The sequence below is a fragment of the Pinus tabuliformis genome, chromosome 4_2 (assembly GCF_031772625.1).
Source record: "Pinus tabuliformis cultivar Carrire ecotype Pingquan chromosome 4_2, CPIR1, whole genome shotgun sequence".
Taxonomy (NCBI): domain Eukaryota; kingdom Viridiplantae; phylum Streptophyta; class Pinopsida; order Pinales; family Pinaceae; genus Pinus; species Pinus tabuliformis.
In genome coordinates, this window is record NC_142304.1 from 646745782 (window position 1) to 646762564 (window position 16783).

Consider the following 16783-nt stretch of genomic DNA (forward strand, 5'->3'; position numbering starts at 1 on the left):
CGTCAAGTTCTCGACTGTAGCACTCACCTACCACCTTCAGAACAGTGAACTAGTCATTCTCTGCCAGTTTTCAAAACCCTCTTTCTTATCGGGTTCTACAGGAGAGGAAAACATAGTCTACAAGAGCAGGAACACCGTCTACAGGAGCCTTTCTATAGGAAGGCTAGAGAGCAGATCTACAGAGAAAAAATTCTGATTTTTTGCCAAATTCGAACTCGAAAAGAGGTAGGCTCAGAAACCCACTCTACATGTGATATATCTATACAAGGTGGTGGATTAGAAGCAAAGTATTGGCTTGAAAAAACAAAGGAAAGACAGCTCAAAATTCTGTCTGTGTCTTCCTGAATTCCATACAGTCTCTCCATTTTCTTCTCTGCAATAAAAAATCTGTCTTTTTTTTTCCTTTCCCATATTCTCCTGTAGAAAAGGTGATACAACCATAGAAACCAAGCCTATGAAAAAATGAATTTGCAAGTCTATCTACACTGTGAAAAAAACATTGTTTTATATATTCTTTGTTCTATCAAAATATTAATTTCTTCCAAAAGCCGAGAGGTAAATTCAGGTTGAAAACTGGGTTGAAGGGAGGGAAAAATTACAAATTGATGTTGTGAAAAAAAATAACACGAGAAATTCCCTCTCTGGTTTCAGAAAGATAAACCTCAGCTATTCCTCTAATTTCGGTCTTGAAGTTTGTTGCCTTCCTCTTCACCTGAACATTTCCAGTAGTCACTAAACACCCTGCCAAGAGGTTTTATGAGAAAGGAGCCTTTGAACTCCAACAAATTGCATGAGCACCCAGAAGTGGTGGCCCTCTTCACAGGGCAAACTAGGATGCCTTTCTTTTAGAAAATTCATGGATATGATGAGGAGGTGATAGAGGAATTTTTAATGTCCTTAAGACCACATTCAAAAACCCATGCTACAGTTAGTTTTAGGGGTTTGACCATAGAGATTACACCAAAATTCATCAGCAGAGTCACAAATCTTCCACTTGGGCTCCCCTAGAGCAAAGAAGAAAAACCATTAGGACAGGTTGCTAAAAAGACATTTTTACAGCTTGATGAACATCCTGTAGAGGATAAGAATGGGGTCAGAAGGATAAGTTTACCTCATCCATGGGGTGAGGTTAGCTACCAAATCATGAAATATATCTCCTGTGAAGGGAGATACAGTATAATCTATGGTTATCACTTCAGATTATTGCATGAATTGAGATATGGAATGGACCTACCTGTAGCTAGAAAACTCAATCTCCCATATTCCCTCCTCCAATATTTGATAGAATGTGGCACCAAGTTGATAGCAGGGGTTCCAGATCAACTGACCCACCATGGGCTCATCAAATTGCTAGTAGAGGATGCCTTCCACACATACACCATCCCTATAGCCTGGGAAATTTTCAAGAATATGTCTAGAGAAGATGACATCAAAACTCTCACTGATGACATTAGTCCATCTGGCAATGAAGAGGAGGAGCAGAAAGAGGAACTTGAGAAGGAGATCCATGAGAAAGCATAGAACATTCAAGTAGAAGAAAAAGAGGAAAAACAGAAAGGAGAAGAGAAACATGACAAAACCACAATTGAACCTAAGGCTGAAAAGAAAACAACATCAAAAGTAGAGAAGAGGAAGAGAACAAAAGCTAAGAAGAAGAAGCCTAAGAAAGCTCAGAAAAAGCCTACCACAGGGAAGGTAGAAACTCAACAAGAAAAGGAGAAAACACCACTAGAGACAGCAGGAACAAAAACAAAAATAGCAGACATAGGAAAAACTGTAGAGGATGAAGAAGAAGAATAGCAAGAAGAAGTGTCCCCTAAGACACTAGCAAGGGAAGCAACAACTGTCCTTGCTGCATTGAGCACTCTAGCTAAACAAAAAGGGAAAAGAAAAAGACAGACATCTATGTATTTCAAAGCCCAAAGGAACACCAAAATTAATGTAGGCAAGCCACAATCACCATCAAAAGAACCCATTATCATTGAGGATGCACCTACTATGACAGGAGAGAAATCTCCCTCCAAAATCTCTATCACCTACGAAAGAGGGAGTCCTAAGACCTCCACCTGGAAGGAAAGGATCAAATTGATGGACCCTAAAGTAGTCCTACAGGAGGCACAAACCTCTATACAGGAGACACTGTCCAAGCTCAAGGAAACTAAAAAATTGGAAAAGAAGGCAGAAGAACAGTCCCAAGAGGAAGGTAAGGCAAAAGAAATACCTAAGCCAAGCCCTCAGCCTAATTTAGGCTCCTATTACAATTTTCTAGAAGGTGGGAAGATCATCCCACAAAAATTCGTAGTGCCTCTTTTCCTCGAACTAGAAAAGGAACGAGTCAGTACCCACACCTGGATGCAAATTGCCAAATCTAAAAGGGTCGAAGATATAGGATACATGGAAAATAGGTTGAGAGAGTGAGCAGAGAATTGGGCATGGTAAGGCACACAGAGAGCATTAGAAGAGCTCAACTATAGGAAGAGAATGAACTGTTGAAAATGTAGCTACAGGAAAGGGGACTTCAAGGAGGAGATAAGTTGCCAATTTTGGAAGGATAGCAACAAAAATAGGGACCCCAGGCAGATAGTGAGACACTAATGAAACAACAGCGAGAAAAAGAATGTCAGGCAGCAACTGCAGTGCTGATTTTGAAAAGGCAACTGCAGGAAAAGGAAGCCCAAATGGCCTGCATGGCCAGCTGGGCAATGGAGGCCTTACAGTGTAGATAGCCAGCTAGATCATATGCACTGTATCTCAAAGATCAGTGGCTCCAATTCCAGATTAACACATTGGCTCAGAGGGGCACAACACCATTTCAAGATTATGGCCAATTTATGCATTTATGTGATAATAGTTCAGTCGAGGATAAAGCCAAGCTAGCAGAATTTTACCTTCACAACATGGCACTTCCTGACATGAATTTATGGGATCCAAATGTTGCATTGGGAGACCTACAACTCATGGCTATGGCTTCTTGGTTGAACCATGAAGAAAAGAGGGCAGTGGAAATTCAGAAAATCATGGCAAAGGAGCTAAGTGAGCCCCTGATGATAAGGGCAGAACCAGCAGAACCATTGGATCTCATCTATGCCCACCAACACCTTGTAGCCAATCCTCAAGTTGCCCCTGACTATGTTGACAGGCAAGCATAGGCTATTGCTCACTTTGAAGATATGGAGAGATTGTTTGGTGATGACTGCCTTCATGCCTGCATGAGAAGGTGGAATACATTATCACATAGCCTAAATATCAGGGAGTATCACTCCCCAATTAGAATGAGGGAAGCCATGAGGAGAGTGCCCCTATATAAGCAATCAATGCAAAACCTGAAAGCCAACTGGATTAGTATTAAATTCAGTCCTCCACTGTTGCTAGGACTGTTGGAAGGAGTTAAGGAGGAGGAAGAGCATAAACAATGAAAGGAAGTGGATAGGAAAGTAGGTTCCATGACAAAGAGGAAGACATCACATCAGAGGCTTGGGATGCTAGGAAATCTTTGAGAGCCATTAAAGATGAACAGTTATATTAGTTGCTCAAAGGATCAACAACCCATTTAGTTGGGGGTGATGATGAGCCCCAGAAATGGGTAACTATATGGGCTCATTCTGCCTATTATTTTCATTTAATCCACCATTCTCAATAATTTTGTGCATGTTTTTGAATATATTTATGTCAATAGAGTGAATGGGGATAGTCACTTTTCCATGTAGTCTAATGAGTGTTTATTGTAGATTTTTTGGACAAATTTGGACAAGGACCAGGAATTTATGAACAAAATGTCAGCCAGACTTGAGGAAACAGGGGTGAGGACTTGTAGGAGGGGTGTTTCCTTCATTAATGACCCCTTCCTCGAATTCTCCATCAGCAGCTCGGAGTACAAATTCCCACATTAATGATTCCAAGGGGCAGCCGAGCAAGTTAAGTAGGGCTACTGTTATCTTCAGTTCTAGACAGCCGAGTTCCTTAAGTTTAGGAGGGCTGTTGGGAGTCCCAACTTGTATAAATAAGAAGGCTTCAAGCCTCAGTAGGTTAGAAAGTTCTTGATATATTTTCACACTTTTGTGCAGCATTGTACTCAGCTCATTTTCGAGCTCTTTTTGAAGACAATTTTGTGATGTAACTGCTATTTTTTGATAAATGAAGATGAACCAAGTTTTGAACCAACACTGATATTTTCTAGAGGGTTGAAGCTCTTGGGTTAGGGCCCAACCCAAGCTACCCAACACCTCCTTTGTGTATTTATATGCTTTTTCTTTCATTCATGAGATAATTTCTATTGTTTAGATTAATCTTGCTTTGTTAAATTAGGTTGCTTTTGATGGTTAGAATAGTTGTTTTTGCTTCAAGTTGCTTAAGTAAGCTATTGTAGTAACAGAAAAAGATCCAAGAAGGCCAACAACAGGTCTTGATCTCCTTTCTCCCTTCTTGGGACCATGATTTGAGGTCAAGGCACTACTGCTGCAAAAAAAAACACAGTTTTTTCTCTTTCATGCAACTGCTAGTGTAATACTTTGATTTGGAAAAGTTGATATTTGTTCAGATTCACTTGCTTAGATCAGTTCATATCATTTTTCCATAGTTCTCTCACATGCTTTTATTTTTATAAGGTATTGTTCAGCATTTTGTAGTTTTTAGGTCAGAAATTAGGTTAACTTATATAAAACTCCGTTTTTAGTTCTTTCTATGGTCAGTTTTGCTAAGTGCATGTGTAGATCTCTTATAGGACATCTCAGCTCACCATTCCTCCATCAAACAGGTAGCACCAACTCACTTCTCCAAGATGTCCCCACTCATTCACCACATTTTTCCAATCTGCCCTCATTTCTGCTGTTTTTCACAAAGTTGCTTCCTTGCCCTTTGGACAAATCCAACCATCTCTTCCATTCCTAGTCTTCCTTGACAAGTTCTAGACACTGCAACACCTTCATCCAGCCTTCATTTGTATTTTACCATCATTTTTCCACCTTCAAACCTCGAAAAACCACTTTCGGCCTCCTCCTGTAGATCCTCCTGTAGAACCTCTTGTAGATCCCCGCTAGCCTCCTGTAGAATTTCCTGCGAGTGATTTTTCGAAGTCTGATCACAATGGAAGTCTTTAGAAGGGTACTAGGGGATTCTTAGGACCTCTCCACACCTTCCTCACCTTCTGCAACTACCAGCTCCATCTTCCTTTGCCACCAAACCTCTGCACAACCACAACCAGTCAAATCACAAGCATAATAATTCCACATAAAAATGCTCAAAAGTACAAAAAGATTATTTCTTCTCATTTCTCTTCAGAAGTAGCTTGAATAAATGAAATTTACCTTTTCAGTAGTTAATGGTACCCATTTCATTAGTTTCCATCTCTTTTCTTGTAAAAGTAGGGTTAGTGGGTAAACTAGGGTTTGCTAGGGTTTATGTTTTTCATTCTCTTTCTGCAAATAGAACAGCCTTTGTAGAGTTAGATTTCTTTCATCACTGTTAAAATATTCTTCTGAGAAGCTCATGGAAGTTGGCTAAATATCCTAGCGAACTTGCGCCAGTTGATCAAGTGACAACCTACAGTAAGAGCTAGTACTTGTGCATACAGCACTGTTGCTTCCAAGTTTGTTACGAACTACTGAGTTGATAAAAGTAAAGAAGGAAGCCCCAGGAGTTGCAACATTATAGCTGCAATACTGGAGCCCACCACCCACCTTTATGTCATGCTTGCAATGTTTCCACGAATAAACCATGGGAATTCACAAGTTATAAAAGACTATGTGAACTTACAATTCTTGTCACCGAAAACCTAATTCTTGTGGAAATAATCTAAGAACTTTTTCTCATTACAAAATTTATTGAAGAATGCATTAATTCCAATGCTCACTTCAAAACTAGAACAATCTCTCATAATAAAACCCAAATCACTAGACATATAGTTTTCTATTTTTGGACTACTAGCGAATTGATTGACATTTTTTTATCCATGCTCAACGTATGTGCCAAAGACATAAGATTCGGATTGCACCTTGTGATCCTCTTGCCACATTCAATTCATTTCAACCATTATTTTTAGAATAAATACAAGTTTTACTCTAAAACAAGAAGATTGAAATTACCTTAAAGCACTAATTTCTGCCAATGCATCATCAACCATGAAGGCATTAAATTTCCAATTATGATCAACTTGGTGACACCTATGCATGAGGTGCTCCAACCATAGTGAAATGTCCCGTGATGTGTGATGTGATGCCACCACCCATGCAATTGGCACACAATTTGTTGCTCATTAAGCACCATGAGTGTGTACAACTGATATTGTCACATTCAAAAAACATATGAAGTCAACTTTAGCTCATTAATCATTATCAATCACTACAAATCAAATTATTTTACTAGATCAATCATTCTTAATACACTCACCCCATATTTATTTGTGTTTAATGTTGAATCCATGGCTATTAAGTTATTGTTTGATAGCTTGACCATGGTCTCCAACATCCAATTAATTTGAATTCCAACTATAAAAGAGCTCTCTCCACCATTGGGCTTTTGATAAAATAAAAAATCATCCTAATGTTTTTTATACCAAAAGTTCACAATCATTTCATCCTTCTTATGCAATTGATATCTTCCTTTCATTAGATTATTATGGATCTTAACAATATCTTTCCCTCACAAAAATAAATCCCTATATCGAGCTATGGCATCCATGTCAACATATTTTTTAACATGTATTTTACAAACCAAGTCAATCGGCACTTCCAAGAAGAAACAAGTCTCTACATAGGAAACCATGTCCATTGATACCTTTGGTTGATGCAGGGAATTAGCATCACCCAAAGTGTCATGATCGCCATGACAAAGCCATCCTTTTATATCTTCATGTTCATACATGTTATATGTTAATATCACTATGTTAGGGATTTGAACCATAACTTTTACACTGAATGGAATTGGAAACCCCTATTTTTCACAAATAAGGATCTTCGTTTCATTTAATTTTCTCATGTTCTGTCTTAGGCGCCATATGAACAAGCATAGCTACATAAAAATGTTTGAAATGTCAATACATATGGAAAATGATAAAGTATTTTTAGTACTAGTCTATAAACAATGCATCTCTAAAAAACTTACACTTCATATCACAAGGAAATAGTAGGCCTTGAGCCTGGGCATTTATTTTGTACCTAGGTAAAAGAGCATGGATCATTTGGGTCCATTTCCTCTCCTCTAATAATTTTTGGAATTCTATGTGAAGGGATTTTTGCAATCCGATCAATCTCCATGTTATTTCCATGTACTCCAGACTAACCTAAATCCTTTCTATAAAAAGTCATCTTTTCCTTAGGCTCTTACACCAGAAGGGAAATTATAGTTTACCATTTTCCTTGCTTTATCATTTTGTGACACATGGAGTTGTTGCATTGGTGACCCAGCAAGTGGCTACAATGGTGACCCAGAACGTTGCTACAATAGTGACCCAACAAATTCCCACAACAATGACATAGTGAGTTGCCACAATGGTGAACCAGCGAGTTTCCGCAACGGTGAACCAACGAGTTGTTGCAACAGTCAACCAACAAGTTGCCTCAAAGGTGAACTAGTGAGTTGCCACAAAGGTGAACCAGAGAGTTGCTACAATGGTGAACCAGCGAGTTTCTGCAACTATGAATTAGCAAGCTGCCACAATGGTGAAATAGTTTGTTGTTACAACAATGAAACAATGGAGTTTTGGAAATTAAGTTTGGTGCTCTCCTAACCCTTGACAAGCAACAACCATTTGTGTGTTTGACAATAGAGCACTAAGTCAAGTATTTCATAAAAGTAGAGAAGCTCCTTGTAGAAGTAAAAATAATGAGGATACTATATTGCACCAATTCTTAATTGATATGCAATCTAATGACCAACAGAATCTGAAACCTATTCATAGAGAAGCATTGGTCAGATAGTCATATATTCAAAGGAATCACTAGAAACAGTCATTCTATCTAAGCACCAATAGCATCATAAGCAGTCATTTCATCCAACATTGTAAAAATAAATTATCCATGTTTTCAAATTTAAGTCTGATATCCAAAAAATGTGGGGAACACATACATATATTAAACATGGCTTAAATATGGCATAAAAAAATCCATTTTGTTGAAATTTTAGGTTTCTATATAGTGAATTCCTAATGCTTGGAAACTAAATATTTTGTAAGAATCTCCTCTTTCTGCTAGGGAATTGGTCAAACAATATAGTATTGTCTATGTAAATTAAAAAAACAACCTAAAACGACATTTCCTTTCTAGAATAGTAAGACATGTTTTCCTTTTACATAGTATTGTGTGGATAAATTAAAAAGCCAACCCATCGTGGACATTTCCTTTCCAAAATAGTAATATGTATTTTCCTTTCACATAGTATTGTATGAATAAATTAAAAAGACAACCTAGAACAAGCGACACAAACACCAGCCAAAAAAAATAAAAAAATTTGAAATTATTGTTGCACTTTAGTGTGGGAGACGCTGACCTTCACTCATCTAGTTATAGGTGTATCAGGTTTACGCTGCTCTGAAATTTGACTTTGTGGGAGATGCTGACCTTCACTCGTCTAGTTACAGGTGTATCGGGTTTACGCTGCTCTGAAATTTGACTTCGTCTCAGGGTGAAGGGGATTTCAAATGAACAGGTGAGATTGGACTCAAGAACATGGATTTCATAACAGAGAAGGCATGAAGGTTTGCTAGAATCATCCATTAATTCAGGGAGCTACTCCATTTGAAACTCTGGGGGAATCTCCAAAATGGTAATTTCTCCATTAATTCTCCTTAATTATTTGTGGTGTGGTAGCTCCTATTTCCCATCGTTTTCTATAATTGAGTAGCCAATGAGAAAGAAAGAGTATCCATAATGGTGATTGCATTAGACAGAGGAGCGGAGAGGAAGACGGGGCCCATAGGAGGGAGGGGGTGCAGTAGTCTCGCTAGCAATGATTCGACACGAAACCCAAAGGATATTTCATCAAATCTACTCCCATTCTTATCCCACCACTTCTAACATGATACAATAGGTGTTTTGCTTACCCTGTTGATTAATATTGACAAAGTTGACTACCATTGACATATTTGATTTAGCATTAGTTACCCAAAATTCACAAAATTTTGCAAGTAACTGAATCTATTGTTCATGTACTTTTCTTGCATACTTTCTTATGTGAAGCGATATTTTCTTGAATTTTTACCTCTTACGCTTTCATAAACTTGCATAATGTTTAGTGAAAAAAACTTTTGTAATGTTGACAAAATGTTTCTCCAATGTTCTACCCTTTCCATATTTGATTTGGCAATAATCCTTGAATTTTCTATGTATTTTCTAAGAAATTGAATTCATTGTCCATTACGTTGATAAGCGTTTATATGGTGAGGTTTTTTGTAGATAGACTATTCATCTTCATTATCCTCAATGCAATCTTGAACACCTGTCCCAGCTTGCTACTCATTTTCAGCAACGTGAACCTCCGTTGTAGCCCAAAGTGTCTTCAAGGCGAATTCCTCCTTCGTTTCATTCAGATAAACATATTCTTCATCTGGCTCCTTTGCACCAGTATGATTGTTGTCAGGTAGAGGAATAGAGCAATGACTACCAAGCTTGACATGATCCCATATATGGTGCCAATGCTGAGGGAATTGCTATAACCAAGGTCCTATTTCTAGGCAAACTACTGAGGACCTTGATGTAGGCTTTGTATGTCTACTTCCCAGTTAGTTTCAAGCTTGACAGTGGTCACCTGAAAGGTAACAAGACAAGGAAATACTACACAAGAAGGTGTCAGTTTCGGAGCGGAAGAAGGCAGTGGTGCAGGAGAAATTGGAATTGCAAAGGCTCCTACATTTTTGGACTGTGCAGACACCCGCTTCAGGATTGACTCCTACATCTTTTTACTATGGAGACACTCACTTCAGCCTCGACTCCTACATTTTTCGACCATGGAAACACCCATGATCCACACTTACATTCCTATGGCCACAATTATCGTTCAATCAAATAAAGGATAGAGAATGAAAAGACCATCATTGCAACATATTTAAAGGAGGTTTTCTCTAGGACCACCATTGCCACATCTTCAAATGGTTCTTTTCCCTCATTATCCATTCAATTATTGCCCCTCAGTATAGATTTGACAAAGTAATCTAGCCCTAGGGCTTAAAAAACTATTCTAATTAATTTGCATGGCCTTTATTGCCTTCTATTCCTTTTTGCATCAAGAGGGGTTGTACTTCTTAGCCTTCTACCTTTTGTAAGGCCTTCAACGCACTTACCTAGTGAAAATCTTCTTGGTGTTGCTGTTTTGGCTAGGTAGTACATAATTCGATGAAAATTATCTCTTTTGTGTGGCTATTCTTGATAGTATAGCTGAATTCAGACCCATTTAATTGAAGTTCCTCATTGCATTTAGGTTATCTTGATCACCATAGTTAACATTTATTTGTAATTTTAGTGTTATATCCTTTTAAAATGGCTTCTTTAACCACCATAACAACATAGAGAATAATAAAAAAGAAGATAGATTTCAATAGCCAGACCAATAGGGCCTTGTATTTTGTATAACGGCTCTCAAATTCTTCTATGAACGTCTTAAAACCGAGCAGGCCAAAGCATGAAGGAAGGAAATTCCAATAGGGTATAAGGGGTCCATCTTTGAATTGTAAGATAAATTGGGAAACAAGCTCATTAGAAGATGACCTAGATGTTATTCCTATAAAAAGAAATAATACCATAGACTAGTAAGAAGGTGTTGGGTTCATGTCTCAGGAAATGGAGAAGCTACACATAGGGTAGGCGGGAGGATTCAACGTAGAGGGAGGGTTTTCATTAGAAGTTGTTGGTGCCCAAATGTAGATTGGCTCGACTTCTCCAGTTTCTATAATGGAAAAAAATGATATGAATCATATTGACAGAGCTATGAATGTTGTAGTTGTATTTTCTATTGGATCCTTTGTTGTCACCAAGATGCTCACCATAGACCATGATTACTAGCATGTGAGTCTTATTCTCCCTGACCCCGCTTTTCTTTAAATTTTGAAAAGTTTATCACTAAATTGCATTTTAAATTCTCTTGAGTAATTTTCCTGGAGTTAATTTTATGATCGGAAATTATGAAGTTCTACACCATCCTAATATATGCATACCAGATTGGCTTATTGGGATTTAATTTCACACTTCATAATTATTTATGTGAATGAATTTCAACTTTTATTTTCTAGTCGATTTAATTTTCTGTACGTCATTTTTGTTTTGTACTCTTTATTGTTTTGTAATTATAAATTTATTTCCCTCCAACAATCAAAGGGTTTTACTTAGTGTAGGGCATTTCTTGTATTTGGTGTAGTTGGTATTATCAATTGTTTTTTGTCGATTCAATTAAATTTATTCTGATACCCTTTGTCCTGTGATGTATTTTTTGTTTTTTTTTCTTTTCATTTTGAGCTAACACCAGTTTCTTATGATTTGAGATCTTTAGTTACATCCCTTTTATCTGTAACCATTTGTGAGTTGTACTTCTTTCACATTTTTGTACCTAGTTTCATTATTGGTTGTCTTCTTGGAATATGATCTTCTACAAATATTTTGATCCACTCCAGTATTGATCATTTTTAAGGTCTAATCTTTTTAAAATTTGAAGATGTTTCCTATGATCATTTATTTTTTTTCTTCATTCTATTGCAATTTATTATGTCTTCTCTTCATTCATAACTACATTTATAGATGACTTGTTACCTTCTCCTTTTCATTATTGGCTTGTTACATGTCTAATAAATTATCTTGATTTATGATTAGTGGACCATAGGTGTTTGCTACCAAATTCAATATCATTTAGATACATATGATTATTATACCTTTCTTAGAGAATGTGACTTCAGTTGCTCAAACATCACCTTCAAGTTTGAATATTAGTTTGCCTATTCTCATAACATAGTATTTTTTGGAACAATAACTTAACTGAACCTTGCCAGGAATGCTAATTCAGGAAGTAACATTGCCATTATACTACCTTGGATCATCTTCAACCTCCTCATCATTGCGCTCTTCATGCACACTAACTCTCAAATGAATTTATTTTCATTTGCACCTTCTTTGCAAGCAAGTTGGCAGAGTTTTCAGCCTCAAAATAACCACCATCATCAAATTTCAGACCTGATTTTTGATCTGAAACACACTGAAAAGTCATTTCACTTTTATAAAAAATGATTTCTTGGTTGTTAATCACTTTATAGTGGTAACATCTATCAACAGGTAAGCCTTATGTTGATCATTGTAGGTGACAAACATTAACTTCTTACATTTTACATGCAATTTTGTCCTCCTATTTTTAGGGCCATAACATTTACATGGGAAGAAAAAAACTAAAGATAATTGACATGTGGATTTTCAATATACCTACTCATTCATTTTTGTTGTACTAGTGTTCATTACCAACCCAACACAACCTCTATCTTTCCAACTTTGTGGCCAACCTTAGAAATATTTTCCCCTCCAAGCGCCCATAACAACAAAATAACTGCTCAACAAATCTGAAAATCATCACAAATTTTACATGGGTACTTATAACCTTGTCTCAAGAGTAAAAATGAATGCTCACTATCATACTCATCCTCCTATTGTTTTACACATCATGCTACTGTCGATAGGTTATGGGGAGTCCATACATGTTTTTGTCAATAAAAAAGTTCCTTGAAAATCGAGTCAACCCCTAGCCAACCCAACCGAACTCCAAAAACACACTTTACCTATGGTTCTATGCATGGAAAATCACAAAGCTACAATCTGGAAAAATTGTTGCTTCAAAATTTGTATCCATGTTCATCTCAAAATTCACACCATACATGTTTCTCTATAATCTTACACATAGGATGCCTCCTATTGATTTGATCTTCATCTAATTGTTTCTTTATAAATCATATGCACATATTTGTCCTTTACTTAACATGTCAATTATTTTTTTCATGTTGGAATTTCTCGTATTCAGCATAATGCGAGATATCAGCCATCTTGAAAAAATCTTCCATTTTTTCTTCAACTTCTGCAATAAGTATATTCAAACTCTTTAAAAGTATTCTATGCCATCAACGTCCCAAATAGATAAAATGTCCTTTTAAAATATTCAAATATCCTTTAAAGCTTAAATAGTTTTAATAATCTTCCAATATTGGAAATACAATGCCTCTATATCAACCACATATAGTTGTACCTGACATGATGCACTACTTGTGCTTCTCTGGCTAGTTAGTTAGCTCTTTCTGCATTTAGTATAGTAATAGAAGATGATTTCACACTTTCACTATGTATTATCTTTGGTTGAAACTTTGTGTCCTCAGAACAAACTTTGTGTGTTAGGTTTTGGTTTCTTGGAGTTTCTCTCCTAAGAAGAGGGCACATGATTGTCAAGCTTGTTATCCACTACATCCACTTTGTTGTTTCTATAGATTAGATTTCATCTTTTGGAAATTTGATCTCATCTCTTGATATGTGGTGTTTACACTTCTTATACTCTCATTCAATGCTTTTGGTTATGGAAATTGAAGCTTTGATTGGTGTTTCAATCTTTCTATTTTAGTTGTACACTAATTATATAAGTGCAGATTTGTGCATCACCTGGATGTAAATTTCAACATGGATACATGTGCATCTAAGATTCTCCAAATCCATGTATGGAATGGGATGCTACTTGTGAGAGGGAGTTGTCAGAGGATATTGAAGGGTGTGATGACTAGAAGACTTTACATGTTGGAGTGATCCATGCCTGTCATAGGTTGTGGATAAGACACTTGTGTAGCTCCAATGGTTGGAGTTGATCTGTTCCCTGAGATAGACACAATGAAACTACAGTAGGTTGATTTTAATGTCTAATAAGTTGTTTGAAGTGTGTTCCATGTTTTCAAGATTACTACTCTCAGACTTACAGAGTGTGACTATATAGAGGATGCTCCAAATTTCCATATTTAAAGTATGGACTACAAATGTTGTTGGGTCAGATGGAAGAGAATATTGTTGTTCTGATTGATGTTGATTTGCTGCCCACGTAATTAAAGTGTCTCAAAATAAAAGAGGATCCTTATGGATATGGGAAGGACCATTTGATCCCTCACATTGTATCCCTTCTAGTTCCAACCCATTTTCTCTCATGCTCAACCAATATTCTAACTGTAAAGTATTATAAGTATCTCAACAATCATTGAACTCTCTTCCACACCCTATAACACAAGGAAGATATTTTCCTTGTTTGCTCAACTTGTTGTATACTTTTTGAAAATGACCCGCAAGATAAATAATTCACTCACAAACATCCAAAGAGTAGGAAAGTGAAGATTTCCTAATTGGCCCAGCCTCCATGCACACCTAAATTCATCAATTTTTCATTATAAGTTTGCAATTTTCTCTTATTAGTGTTGGTTTCAACCAATTTTCATATTATTTTTCCCTGGTAGAATGGAGAACACAACATGAACAACCTAGAGCATGAATGTGAGGGTGTTGGAATGAATGCTAGAGTCAATGGGAATGTGAGGACTGGTAAAATAATGACTCTTATTTCTACTAAATACCAAAATTGAGCATTGTAATTCCTATAATGATTGTACGCAACCCATGCTTCCATAAATGCAGTGCACTAGTTCATTGCATACAACTAATGTTTATTAGCATTACGTTAGCCTTGTAACTGTTGTATATGAATGGAATTAGAATATGTTTCGCAAAATGATGGAATTAGTTAATCTTTAGTTGACCATAGGAATATCATATAAATAATTGTATACATTGGATATGACCATTTCTTATTTAGATTTGTATGAGTCTTCTATATTTGTTGTATCTTAATAGAATCATGTCATCTTAGGTGATCATAGGAACATAATGTGAATAATTCAATTTAGTTTTTATTTGTGTTTCTTTTTTTCCCTTTGGACTGATTGAGTCATTTCTTTTCAGGGACCTTGCACATAAGCATTGAACAAAAGCCACGAGGTTGTGAAGCATGGTGGAAAGTGAAGCATGTTTTTATTTAGATTTGTACGAGTCTTTTGTATTTGTTGTATCTGAACTAAATGATGTCATATTAGGTTATCGTAGGAACTTAATGCAAACAATTTAATTTACTTTTTATTTGTGTTTCTTATTTTCCCTTTGGACTTACTGAGTCATTTTTTTTAGGGACTATACAATAGGGGCATCTAACAACCACAAGGCTAAGAGGCATGGTCAAAAGTGAAGTATTTCATTTTTACATTTTTGCAACTGATATTTTTGGAGTGTTAGTGCATCGTTGCGAGAAATGTCCCAAACTAAGGTCAATTGTGTATCATATCTCTAGTTAGTGTCTAGATATTTACATAAAGTTGTGTACTAATTCGTATTGTAACATCCATTTATCGTGTGAATCCTCCATTCATGTTATTTTTGTGAGTTGCTTCTAAGGGAGAATTTCTCAAGGTAGCACAATTTCGTATTAGAGATTAAATCTAGTAGATGTTTGTTATGTGCAACATTGATGAATTGAATGATTTTATTTTTTCAAATTTGGCTAAGGCTACTTATTTAAAAAGGAATGCTTATTTTATTCTTTTGAGATTGGATCTTTTTCCACCTATGGATTATTTTATGACAATAGTGCTAATTTTAAATCTCTATAAAATGCCTTCGGTAATACGGATTGAGGGTTTCAAGTCAAATTGTAGCAATCATTATATTTCTAGGCTATTGATTTCTTTAAATGATGATAATCATACATGAAGGTTGTCACTTTACTATTACATTGCCCTGTATTTTAGTGAATACATAATTATGCTTGACTTCTCGGTCTGGTGAAATTTTAGAGTTCATATTTTGTTGATGTTAGATACATCTCTCACATAGACTTCTGAGATTATTGGAAGTGTAGTCTAAACTATATCAACATGCCCATATTTGACCTAATCTACAATATATAGATGTTTCTTGGCAGAACAATATGTTTTGAGAAGTCTCAACATGGGAGGCTTAGTTGATGTTGAAAAAATATTTGCTACGTTGAAGTTGTTATTCTTTAATTTGTCTTGCCCTAAAATATTGATGTTGTAATTGTTTAATTTGTCTTGTCCTATTAGTTGTAGGCACAAAAAGTTCCAAAATGATTGCATTTTCTCATTTATTTTGACATAAATGCCAATTTTCCCATCATTATTAAGTACTGCTTGATGGACTTTATGTGAAAATCTGTTACTAAATCAGCACAGACTAAACAAATTCTCTTGTTTCTTTTTCTTTATGTGATTCAGGCAGTTTTTTATGGGCCTTCGCAAGTATGACAAAGGTGACCAAAGAAGTATTTTTAGAAAATTTGTTGTTTCAAGGACACCAACCCAAGTTTCTAGCCATGCTCAAAAGTACTTCATTTGGATTGGTTCAGATAATAAAAACAAGAAAAGATCCAACATACATGATATCACCATTGTTCATGGTACATATAAGATGCCTTCTCCTTTACTACATGTTTCTACTAGGTAGACTAATTCCCCCTCAACACAGGGAGAAATTAATCAATCACCATGTCTAACATATCCATCTCAAATTTCATGAGGACCTCTAATAAGCTCTTTGGGATCTCAAGCAGATGGTAACCTTCTATTTTCACCTCACTATCCTCTAAGTTTATATACTCAGAGAGGGTTTGGGGGCCTTTATCTAAGAACTATCATTTCTGATTCTTTTATAGTTATACCTATCTTAGGATATCTTGGGTAGTTTTCCATGCAATATTGATGAATGGAGAGGGAGTGAACCAACAAGACCACTGT

The 16783-nt window shown here is 36.2% G+C and overlaps 1 pseudogene; it reads left to right on the plus strand.

Moving 5' to 3' along the window:
* Positions 1-3044: 3044 nt before the first annotated feature.
* LOC149171034 (uncharacterized) lies at positions 3045-16748 on the plus strand (annotated as a pseudogene).
* The last annotated feature ends 35 nt before the right edge of the window (positions 16749-16783 follow it).